Here is a 12,285-nt window from a genome sequence, read left to right on the forward strand (position 1 = left end):
TCCGCCAGCGCGTCCTGTGCGCTCCGAGAGCCGCGGTGCCCGAGGAGCTGCGGGACGCAGAGACCAGCCAATGGGGAGCGGTCAGACGCCAAGATTGGCAAGCCGCCTCCGAAGGTCGGTGGGAAGGAGAGCGGCGAGCCGGGCTGTCAATCAAAGTAACGTGGGGCAAGTTGGGGAGCGCGCGAGTGCGCGCGTGCTCGAGCGGCCTGCGCGCCGGGGGCGAGAAAAGCGGGGGGCTGAAGTTTGCAGAAGCCTGCTGCTCGCTCCTCTTTTCCTTGAAGGAAATCTCAGTGAAAGTACCTGAGACTCACCGCGGGGGTTTCTTGTTGGGGGAGGGCATGCATCTTGGTAACAAGAACAGAATGCATTTTTTGTATTGGTTCCCTTGGTTCGTTGTTACTCTGAAGGTGAGGTTCCATTCACAACTTTGTCGGGAGCTTATTTTTCCGCGAGGTGCCTTTCCACGGACGCACGAGAAGTGAACTGTGCCTTTGATGGAAAGTGCGTGAGCATCACAGCTGCTGGCATGCGCACACCATCGCGGGAAGACTGGACCGCTCGCTGCATGGGCTTGGAAAGATTTCGCACTACTTCGTGAAAGGTCGACCTGGCTCGGTTTGGCGGAGAAGATTCCTAAGGGGCCAGCAGTATTAGACACTCGTGTCCCACGCGCAGAAGAGATGCTTTTGCGCCCCGCGAGAAACCCGGGTTCTGATCTTGAAATGATTTCACTATTTGGATAGGAGGGAAGTGGCCGAGAGTTTTAGGAGACTGCCCGGAGAGCACTAGTCAGTTTCAAATTTCTGGGGAACGAAAGACAATGGAATAAACGAGCGTTGAGACCCGAAACCTGCCCTTCCCCCTCCCCGTTTGCATTGGTTGTACTCCTGGCAGAGGCGTGTGAACCACTGAGAGTTGGTAAAGGAAGGGTCTTGTTTAATGAGGATTGACATAAGAGGAATTTCCAAGTTTTAAATAAAGGAGACATGCTATGGAACTAATGCTGAGAGTCTCCGCTTTTTGCCTAGTTCTCCAGCAGAAAACCTGCAGTATGGCCACACGTGTGCTTTCTTTAAAGAGCAGTTCGTGCAGCTTTATTTTTCTTTATGTGAGCCACGAGTGAATGATGCTGTTTTAGCCTCCTGGTGGTAATTTCTCTGGTAAGAAAGGCACCAAGGTACCGCTTGGGCAAACATTTATCTTTTGTTGAAACCTAGTTAACAAATTTGGGACATTAATACCTCCATCCCCGTTATTTTACTTTATAGAGACATACCGGAAGGAGCTTACTGAAATAGATGTGAATTTGCTTTTAACAGATTTTTTTCTTTGAAATACAGAAAAATAGGTAATACATTACAGTACGTGTAATGTTCTTTTTAAACATGTATGCTACTGATATGTCTGTAAGTGCATTAATTTTAATATCAGTTATAAATGAAAAGCAAAAGAACAGTATCAGCCAATCGCAGACCACAGTAAATGCCTAAACTGATTCAGTGTCGTTTGAGGCCCTCCTTTTCTCATAGAACTGTAAACAGGTTTATTTTATGCATTTTCATAGCATGCAGAATGAAAAGGAAGAAAGACAGGCCTCTCTTTCCTTGGTTAGATTTGGTGATGTATGGGTTGGCCAAACGGGATTTTTTTTTAACTCCTCTTATCCTGGGTAACTAACATATTCCTTGAAATCATCCTTCAGTGACTTGATCACAATCCCCAGTCAGTGAGTGGCCTGTCTGTATGATCAGCTCCCAAGCTGGGTAGGAAGTGCTTAGTATGCCACAAGTCTGTGCTTGTGCCCTACTATGAAATTTTCTCCCTGAGGTCCCGTCCCCAAGCTTTACCTATCAGGTGACCCTTCCCTTACTGGAACACACTGATAATTAAGTTTTACTAGGTTTAGGATCAGAAGCAAAAGGGTCACTTTCCAAATCAATTCTAACTCATTGCTTACAGTCTCCACTCCTACTGTTCAAGAAAGTATGGCCACTCACTAGAGTTTCCAGTTTGTTGTGAGTAAAAACGAGAATTTCTCTCTTTACTAATGCTTTCTTTGTACTAGCCTTTGAAACCTTCTCGTTTCTTTTAAATCAAGTATGGGGTTGGGGGTGCATAGTGATTTTAAAATTGGGAGCCCTTTGATTGCACACACACACACACACACAAAACAGGGTTTTGAATGTGTCTTTCCATTCAGGTCATCTTTCTTGAGAGTAGAAGAAGGCTGTGTCCTTTTTCATTTTCAAGGTCATATTTACTCTGTGATTGGCATGCTGTAATAATTATACTACAAAACTCTCATCAAACTACATTACAGATGATGATGTTTAAGACAATCAAGTTGCTTTAATTGTATGTTTGAAATGAATAATATATGTGCAATTACCTGTAGCTTATTTAGAGGAACATGGTCTTGCTCATTAAATCTATAATTTTGATATTTCACGTTTTTGTGTATGCTTGTTTTTTGAGACAAGGTCTCATTCTGTAGCCCTGCAAAACTAGAACTCACTGTGTAAACCAAGCTTGAATGTGTAGCTCTCCTCTTCCCACTGCCTCCCAAGTGCTGGGATTGGCTTCAGACATGTACTGCCATGCCTGGCTTTCATTTGAAATCTGTTAACAATGTTAACTACACCAGCTCCATAGGAAATTGTGTTCGGAAAAAAATAATACCCATTTTATCCTCTGTCGGGGAGAAGCTTATTAGTGGGTTCACTTTTTGTTGGTGCATATATAGATGTGTATGCATTCCTTTCTTGCTAATTAGTTTCTCAACATAAATAATGGTTTGAAATAAATGATTGTGGCCATTTTGTCTTCTTTTGTTTTTGAGACAGGGTTTCGTGTAGTCCAAGCTGGCCTCAAACTTGCCGTGTGGCAAAGGATGACCTTGAACTTCTGATTCTCTTGCTTCTAGGATTATGAGAATGCCACCACACAGGGTTTGTTGCAGGCAAGGCAAGTATTCTTCCAGCTTAGCTACATCCCCAGCCTTTGTTTTGTTTTGAGCTATTTATTTATTTTAGATAGAGGTCTTGCTTGTGAACTTGCCTAGCCTGGAACTGGCTATGTAAATGCAACTGGCCTTTAAATTTCTAACAGTCTTCCTGCCTCTGCCTCCAAGATAATGGGATTATAGGCATCAGTCAACATGCTTGGGCTGGGTTGGTTTGGTTTGGTTTGGTTTGAAGTGAGTGTTTTCTTAAACCTAGGAATAGAGTGCAGAAGGACTTCTCAGCAGTAACATTTCATTCCACCCTGTTCCTAAAGAGTGGAGGTGGAAGAGAGAAGGCAGAGAAGGAAAAGAAATCAGTAGCAGCTCCATGCAGCAGTGAAACCGCAAATAAAATCACATCCAGAGAATCTCCTGTGGTTTCACACAATACGGTCAAATTAGAGATTGCAGGAAACCAACCAAATTAAACTGGGAGCATTTGAAGAGAAACCAGCAGACGTTATGAAAATTACACATTGACTGACCAGTATGCTTTTTATCAACAATTTCTTTGTTAAGATGAAGATCAAAGGGACCTGCATATGTTTTCATTTTGTTCTAACTAGAAAATTACATCCAGATGTTTAATAGTCATTTGGTTGGTTTTCAGCATTGATTAGATACGTTGGTTCTGTTTGCTTACAAGTGTGGCCGGATCATTAGCTAATGCAAAGAAATGTTTGCTGTGAGTTGCTAATTAGGGCTTTTGGAAACTCTCCATGCTCAAGAACAATTTGTACAGTGGCCAGAAGAACTTGAGGGACTTGGGGAAGTTGTTTTTCCTCGCCTGGCATGGTGGGCAAAGGCAGACAGCCCTATTCCCTAATCTCCCTGCCTAGGGGGATTGTGATGGATCCCTTAGGACAGGAGAACAAATAAATTAGGAAGAGACCACACAGGCACTCCTAAATACACAGATGAATGTGTTGTTTCTGGAACCACCACTAAGTTGTAAGGAGGAGAGGAACAGCAACAACATCTAAAACGCTAAACATTAACATGTGGAAGATGCTTGGTGCTAATGTTATCAAATACACAGCATTTCTAAGTATGCTTTAGAGACAGATGGGAAAGCCCTTTATGATAAATGAGTGTACTTGAATTCATTACTGTAGTACTTATAATTAAAAAGGTCTCTTTTGCAATTTCAATGCTTCCACGGGATAAGACACCAAACTTGAGAAAACAGGCTAGTGAAAGGAGAGGAAAAGAATTCTGGAAACTGAGATGAGCCTGGGAGGAACTGCAGTGTTTACTATTGCAGTCCAGCCACTTGTTTACCTCATTAAAGCCCCCAAACTTGTAAGAGATTAGCTATTCACTCAGTATTCAACTAAGCCTTTTGAGAACCAGAGATGCTGCACTTTGAAGCTGGAAGCCATTCAATCAGGTTGGTAAAGAGTCTTGTGTCTTTGGCCCTAGAACACAGTCAGCCAGGGACAAACTTTTGTTTATCTAAGTCTGTATTTCAGGAGAAGTATCAACCCAAAGGGCATGTGTTTATTAGAAGACATTACTGTGCTGAGATAGAAATGGTATTGTACTGTGTGTTCCTTTGCATATTGCTTCCTTCTAATCCTGTTTACTTCTCATGCACTGGGGTAGCACATTCTTTCCAGTTAGGGTTGTCTGATTCATTTGCAGTTGTTAGGGGAGCACATAACTCAGTTGGTAAGATAGTTGCTTAGCTTGCAAGAGGCTCTGGATTCAGTGCCCAGTGCTATATCAACTGGGCATGGTGACATATGCCTGTAAATCTAGCACTTGGGAAGCAAGATGATCAGGAAGTTCAAGGTCATTCTCATGAAGTCCAGTCTAACCCAAGACTATCTTTAAAAAAAAAAAAAAAAATGAGGGATTTTCACACCAATAAAACATTTAAGATTAGATTCTTGGAAATACTTCAAGAAGAAGAGGTTCCTGTTAGCGATTTCCCCTGTGCACCTAGCCAGGTTCCTTGGAAATGCAGAGCTAGTATTTGGGAACCTGATCAAATGCTGCCTGAAGATCCAGTCTAGTAAAGGATCTCAGTGAACACACCTCTGCTGTTATTTTAATCTACTGTGAAGTTAGTTGGTCAAAGGTTAGTTTTGCCTTGGGCTGGACTGTAGCTGAAGGATATTTGGTAGACAAGACAGAAGTGGTTTGAGCCATACTTTGATGCTGCTTCCTAAAAAATTGCTTAATAAGAGGGGACACATGACCCCTTTAATGACTATAAGGCAAGGAACTGCAAGAAAATCGACAGGTTGAACCAGATACTTTCCAGATCTTGAAAGTTTTTGTTCTGACAATATTATTTGGATAAAATTTCTTTCTGGAACTAACTAGGTCTTTGAAGAGTGTAAGGCTTAGCTCAACTAAAAGGAGATCTCTGGTGTTCTTAACATCTGAAGAACCCACAATCATACCAGGGTATGTTCAAGGTACCTTAATGTTTTCCAAAATGTAAAGTCTAGGTCTAGAAGTCAGATGCCATAAACTGATGGGACGTTCCACAGAACAACTATCCTTGGGCTCTTTTTAAAAATCTAAACCATCTAGGTACTTGGGCCACACATGTTTTCATCCCAGACATTGGGAAGTGAAGATAAGATTGTAGCTGAAAGTTTTTCTGTGTCCTGCCCAGTCCTACAGCCACTCAGACCAAGTAAACACAGAGAGACTTATATTACTTATAAAGTCTATGGCCATTAGCTCAGGCTTATTACTGACTAGCTCTTACACTTAAATTAATCCAGAATTCTTATTTATGTTTAGCTACATGGCTTGGTACCTTTTCTCAGTTTTGCCTTCACATCTTGCTTCCTTTGTGTCTGGCTGGTGACTCCTGACTCTGCTATTCCTCTTCCCAGCATTCCTTTAGTCTGCTCACCCCGCCTATACTTCCTGGCTAAACTGTGTTTTATTTATCAACCAATCAGAGCAACACATTCACAACATACAGAATGCCATTCCCCTATCATTTCCCCTTTTCTTTCTATTTAAAAGGAAGGTTTTAACTTTAACATAGTAAAATTACATATAACAAAGCAGTTATCAAGCAAGAATTATAGTTATAATATCTAGTCTGTAGCTGAAGTTTTCCTGGTCCTGCCTGGCCCACGGTCAGGACAAATCTCTCTTACCCACCAGTCCCGCAGCCACTCAGACCCAAGCAAACACATAGAGACTTATATTACTTATAAATTGTATGGCCATGGCAGGCTTCTTGCTATCTAGTTCTTATATCTTAAACCATTCCTATAAATTTATACCTTGCCACATGGCTCATGGCTTACTGGTATCTTACATCATGCTTATCCTCATGATGGCGGGCAGTGTCTATCTACCTCAGCCTTCCACTTTTCAGAATTCTCTTCTTTCCTTATCCCACCTACCCTATACTTCCTGACTTTCTACTGGCCAATCAATCACAGCAACACATTCATAGCATCCCCAGCACTAGTCTATTTGTATTTGGCAAAATTAAAGAAGATATCCTATGTATCTTATATTTGTGAGTCTAAGGTTTTATATCTACCTTATCATAACCAAGGAAAACCATAATTATAACTATCTAGTCTTCAACTACATCAAAGACCCCAGAAGGATATAATATTATCTAAGTAAACAGGAAGAGCATTATAAGCAACTTCCAAAAAATCTAGAATGACAAAAACAGATAGCTGCCTGGACAGTCACCCAAAGTTCTTCTGCAATGTTGGGGCATCCATTTTTCAGCCTGCAGGTCTAGAGTCTCTCAGTCACTCCTCTCTGTTTCCTGTAAAATATCTGGCAGTCTCCTCTGTGAAGCAGGAACCTAAAGGGCCATCTTGCCTTGAAAAGTTTAATGGTCACCTTCCTCTGGGTCCTGCATGTTAGTTTTGTCAAGCAGCCCAGGCAAGAACAGTTTCTTACCCACAAGATGATCAGGTATTCAAGGCCAACCTAGCCTACATACTAAATACAAGGCCAGCCAGGGTTATGAGTCTTAAACAAGTCTAAATCTTCTATGATATATATACTCAGTGCTTCTTCCTAAGTTTAATTCTCAGTATAAAAAAATAAAAAGTCAATGTCAAGAGACAGATAGAAAAAAAAGTGAGAGGATTATTTCCTAAAAGCAATGACATCTCAGGAAAATGAATAGGCAGGATTGCTCAGTGGTATTGCACTTGCTGATCATGCCTGGCAGTCTGAGTTCAGTGACTAGAGCCCATGTAACAATGGAAGGGGAAAAATAACTCCAGAAAATTGTCCTCTGCCCTCTACAACTATTCCCACATAGATTTCATATGTATACACACAATAATAAATATGGATATAAAGTTATTTAAGATTTATTTATTTTTATTTTATGCATATAAGTGTTTGACCTTTGTGGAATAGTCCCTTATTCCTTTACACTGTGTAGATTACATTGTGATTGGTTTAATAAAGAGCTGACTGGTCAATAGCTGGACAGGATAAGGTTAAGCAGGAAAACAAGACTAAGGACACTGAGAAAAAGAAAGATGGAGTCAGAGGAGTCACCAGCAAGACACAGAGAAGAAACAGGAGGTGCAAGATGAAAGAGAGGTAATATCACATGGCAGAATGTTGATTAATGTAAATGTATTAGTTTAAGTTGTAAGAGCTAGCTAGTAATAAGCCTGAGCTATTGGCTGGGCATTTATAATTAATATTGAATCACCGCGTAGGTTATTTAGGAACTGACAGATGGGAAAGAAAAGTGTAATACAGGCCTTCATGTATGTATGTGTACTACATGTATGCTAGGTGCCTGGGGAAGTCAGAAGAGGTGGTAGATACCCTGGAAATGAAGATACAGATGCTTATAAGCCACCATGTGGGTAATGGGAACAGATCCCAGCTTCTCTAAAAGAAGAGTAAATGGTTTTACTTCTGAGCTAGACTTTAGTTCCCAAATAAATTTATTTTTAAAGTCAAGATTAAAAGAAAGAATTTTAAAAAATGCACACTTGTAGAGTCTTGTCCAGCATGTTCAAGGCCCTGGCTATGATCCCCAGCACCTAAAAAAAAAAAAAAAATCAAAACAAAAAACTTGATGTCTGCTAAGTATCTGATATTCTGTATGATTTTGCCCAGTGTAGCCTCACATGCATGTGATGCCAGTACTCAGGAGGCTGAAGCAAGAAAATGATAAGTGTGAGAATGTTGCAAGATCTCTGGGTCTGGCGAGGGTGGGCGGAAGAAAATGCTATGTGTAAATTCTATTAGCTCCTGGATTGAAAGCCTGGAACAAGTTATAGGTAGTTTTAATGTGTGTTGGATATTAGGTAATATACATATAACAGTTTCTTTTGTTAGTGAAAATGTTATAATTATATCAATAGGTTGTTATTATGTGCAGTTAAATGGTAAAGCATACAAAGGCAATGTCTGTAGCTACAAATACATAATGTGTGTTGTTATTTGTTTTTGCTCTTTTTGGGGGCCAACCACCCAGCTCCCAAATAAATCACACATGCAGGCATATTCTTAATTATAAATGCCCAGCCTTAGCTTGGCTTGTTTGTTCCCAGCTTTCCTTAACTTAAATTATCCTATCTATCTTTTGCCTCTGGGCTTTTATCTCTACTCCTGTATACCTTTCTTTGTTACTCTGTTGCTCATTGTGTAGTGGGTGGCTGGCCCCTAATGTCCTCCTCCTTCTCTCCCTTACTTTCTCCTCCCAGATTTCTCTTTCTATATAATCTCTCTTTCTGCCAGCCCTGCCTATCCTTTCTCCTACCTTGCTATTGGACAATCAGCTCTTTATTAGATGATCCGGTGTTTTAGACAGGCACAGTAACACAGCTTCACAGAGTTAATCAAATGAACATAAAAGTAATATACCTTGAAATAATATTCTACAACAAATATGTCATAGAGAAAAGAAATAAAATTTAGCAACAGGTTTGCTGTTAATTGAATTTGTGGGATGAATCTCCAGCTATTCATTTCATTATCCATTTATCTTTTTTGTGTCTAAAATTTTTCACGATGAAAAGTTTAGAAAGAGGCTTTCTAGATGGTCCAGCAAGTAAAGGCACTTAGAGCCCAGCCTCCCACCTGAGTTCAGTCTTGGAAATTCAACTGAGGAGAGACCCTTCCCCTGCATCATGTTTTCTGACCTTTAAAGGACCACTATGCCATGTACAAGTCAACACACACACACACACACACACACACACACACACACACACACACACGTAAAAAACAATGTAAACACTTTTTGTAAGTCTAAGAAAATAAATTCATTGCCCACAAGTGTTTTTTGTTGTAAAACTTTCTTATTTTACGTGTGTTTACCCTGCATATATTTATGTGGAACAAGTGTGTACAGTGCCCAAAGAGGCCAGAAGAGAGTTTTAGATCCCATGGAGTTACACGTGGCTGTGAGCCACCTGTAGGTGCTGGGAATGGAACCCAGGTCCTCAGAAAAAACAAGGAGAATGCTTAATAGATGAGCTGACCCTCCAGCCCCCACACCTATTTCTCTTATGTGAATGTCATTTGCTTCAGTTTAAAATTTTATTTACTATCTCTAGAAAAAATAATTTTAAGGTTTTTTGTTTTTATCTGATCATGGACAAACTGCCATAAGTAATAAAGTATTACCCAGTGGTTTTGCTCTGGATCATCAAGTGTTTAAATTTTGTTATTCCATTTACTTTTGTTTGTTTTTCTGAAACATCTACCATTTATCAGTTAGTATAAAATGGATATTTTTCACATATTAGGACATTGGATTCATAATCCTCTAAATTATATCATTTTGTGAACTTTGATGTTCATAATCACTAGAAAAATTTGTAAGATAAAGAACAAACTGTTTATGTTAAATAGCAAATAAATTGCTTCTTTGAGGAATAGAACAGAACAGACAATGAAAAGAGGATCTAGGTAGTCATGTCCCTCTCTAAGACAAAGAGTCCTCACACACACAACCCTTCCATGGACTTTCAAATCTTTGTGATGGGAATAAATCAATTTCCCTCTATTCATATGGAATGTGCAGTCCCCTGAAGTAGTAGTACACACTGGCCAACTCTGAGGGTGAATGGGAACTCATCCCAATTCCAGAAAAAAGGCCACTACTGTGGTGATATTTTATTTGTGTTGAAATGTAGTGACATTTTATTTGTATGTTAATAAATATAGTTTGCCTGGAGATCAGAGGGCATAGCCAGCCATTTTTAAGTAAACATAGAAGTCAGGCAGTGGTAGCACATGCCCTTAATCTGATCACATAGCAGGCAGGGTCTCTATGTGTATTCAAGGACATACTAGGGAACAGCCAAGCGTGGTGACACATGCCTTTAATCCCAGGATTTACCATAGAGATCTAGAGGTCTGTACAGACAGACAGTGACAAGGAAGTGGGGTAGATGGGCTAAGAGCAAATAAGAGGGCAGAACAGCAAGGCAATAAAGGCACAGGTTAGACAGGAAGTAGCTCTCTTGGGAAGCTACCACAGTATGGTGAACTAAGGTTAGCTGGTGGCTATATCTGTTTCTCTGATCTCTATAGCTTTTACTCCTGTATTTGGCTCTGTGTTTCTTATTTAATAAGACTGTTTAGAAATTCATCTATACCCTACTACCAGGGTAGTATGGAACAGGGCTATGGTTTTCCTTTTCACCTGAGGAGTCTGTCACTTTTATGTGCTTAGTGTGTTTTCTCCTCTTCTCTTCTCTTCTCTTCTCTTCTCTTCTCTTCTCTTCTCTTCTCTTCTCTTCTCTTCTCTCTCTCTCCCCTCCCCCTTCTCTCTCTCTCTCTCTCTCTCTCTCTCTCTCTCTCTCTCTCTCTCTCGCGCGCGCGCGCGCGCGTGTGTGTGTGTGTGTGTGTGTTTGTGTGTGTGTGTGTGTGTGTGTAAGCACACATACATAACACACATGTATGGAGATAGAAGGATAACTTTCAGAAGTCAGCTCTTTCCTTCCATCTTGTAGATTCTAGGGATCAGTTCCTCACATTTGGCAGCAAGTGCCTTTTACTGGTAAGCCTTCCCAGCTCGCTGATCCTGCACCTTAGTTTTTGAGGCAGGTCCCTTACTGAACCTAGAACTCACCCATTTGCATGGAGTGGCTAGCCAACAAGCTCTCGGAATCCTTGTCTCCAACTCCCAGCACTGGCTTTTATTTATGTAAGCGTGTTGGGAATCTGAACTCAAGGCTTTGTGCTTGCAATGCACTATAGCACTGAGCTGTTTGCAGCACAATTTTCTCAATGTTTTGGAGTATGATGCTGATGTCCATTGTTTTACTGTGTACTCAGCATGACACATTAACATGGACATTAGAAATAGCGCTAAGTCTAATAGTTGAAATTATCCTCTAATGCAACCATTAGAGGATTGGTTCTAAACCTCTGTGAAAATCTGTAGATGCTCACGTCCCTTATATATGGTGCACAACCCCCTGTGTACTTACGTCATCTCTAGATTATTTACATTACCTAATGAAATATAGATGTTGTGAAGTCATTTTATGTCATTATTTAACAGATGACACGGTAGAGTCTGTAATGCTCAGTAGTTTTCCCCCCCCACTATTTTCAATTAGCTGTTGGTTGAGAGGAATGAAAGGCCCACTGTGTTTATAACATATTAATAAATAGTGTTTCAGAAATACCTTGAAAAGTGATAAGGTGTAGCTTGAGAAGAGATAGCTAATATGCCCCATGCATCTATTTCTTTCTTTATGGTAGGAATATGACTCAATTGTAAGAGTCCTGCCTGGCACGTACAAAGCCCCAGGTCTGATTTCCAGCAGTGAACAAGGTGAGCATGGTGGTACACACTTATAATCCCAGCACTTCAGATGGAGGCCAGGCATCAGAAGTTCAAGGTAGTTGAATTCATCCTTAGCTACATAAGACCCTGTCTTAAAAGAAAATAGATTTTTCTTTAGTTTCATTTTTTTCAGTCTGTATTATGTTTATTAAAGGGAAAATTTTGTTTGACATTAACATGTTATAACTTGTGTGTAAATAGATTCAGTCTGCACTTTGTTTTTTATTTTATATTTATCTATTTATATATGTGTGTATATGGGTGTTTTGCCTGTATTTGTGTCTGTGTCCCCAGAGGTCAAAGGAGGATGCCCTGGAATTGGATTTACAGACAGTTTTGACCCATGGGTGCTGGAAATCCAATCCAGGTGTTCTGCAAGAGCAGCAATTGCCCTTAGCCACTGAGCCATTTCTTCAGCCACTCAATCTGCAGTTTGTAATAAGTATCAATTGCCCCAAAGGACAATAAATGTGAAAATACATGGAAACTGCCACTTTCCACA

This window comes from Onychomys torridus, chromosome 2 (genome assembly GCF_903995425.1).
Source record: "Onychomys torridus chromosome 2, mOncTor1.1, whole genome shotgun sequence".
NCBI lineage: Eukaryota > Metazoa > Chordata > Mammalia > Rodentia > Cricetidae > Onychomys > Onychomys torridus.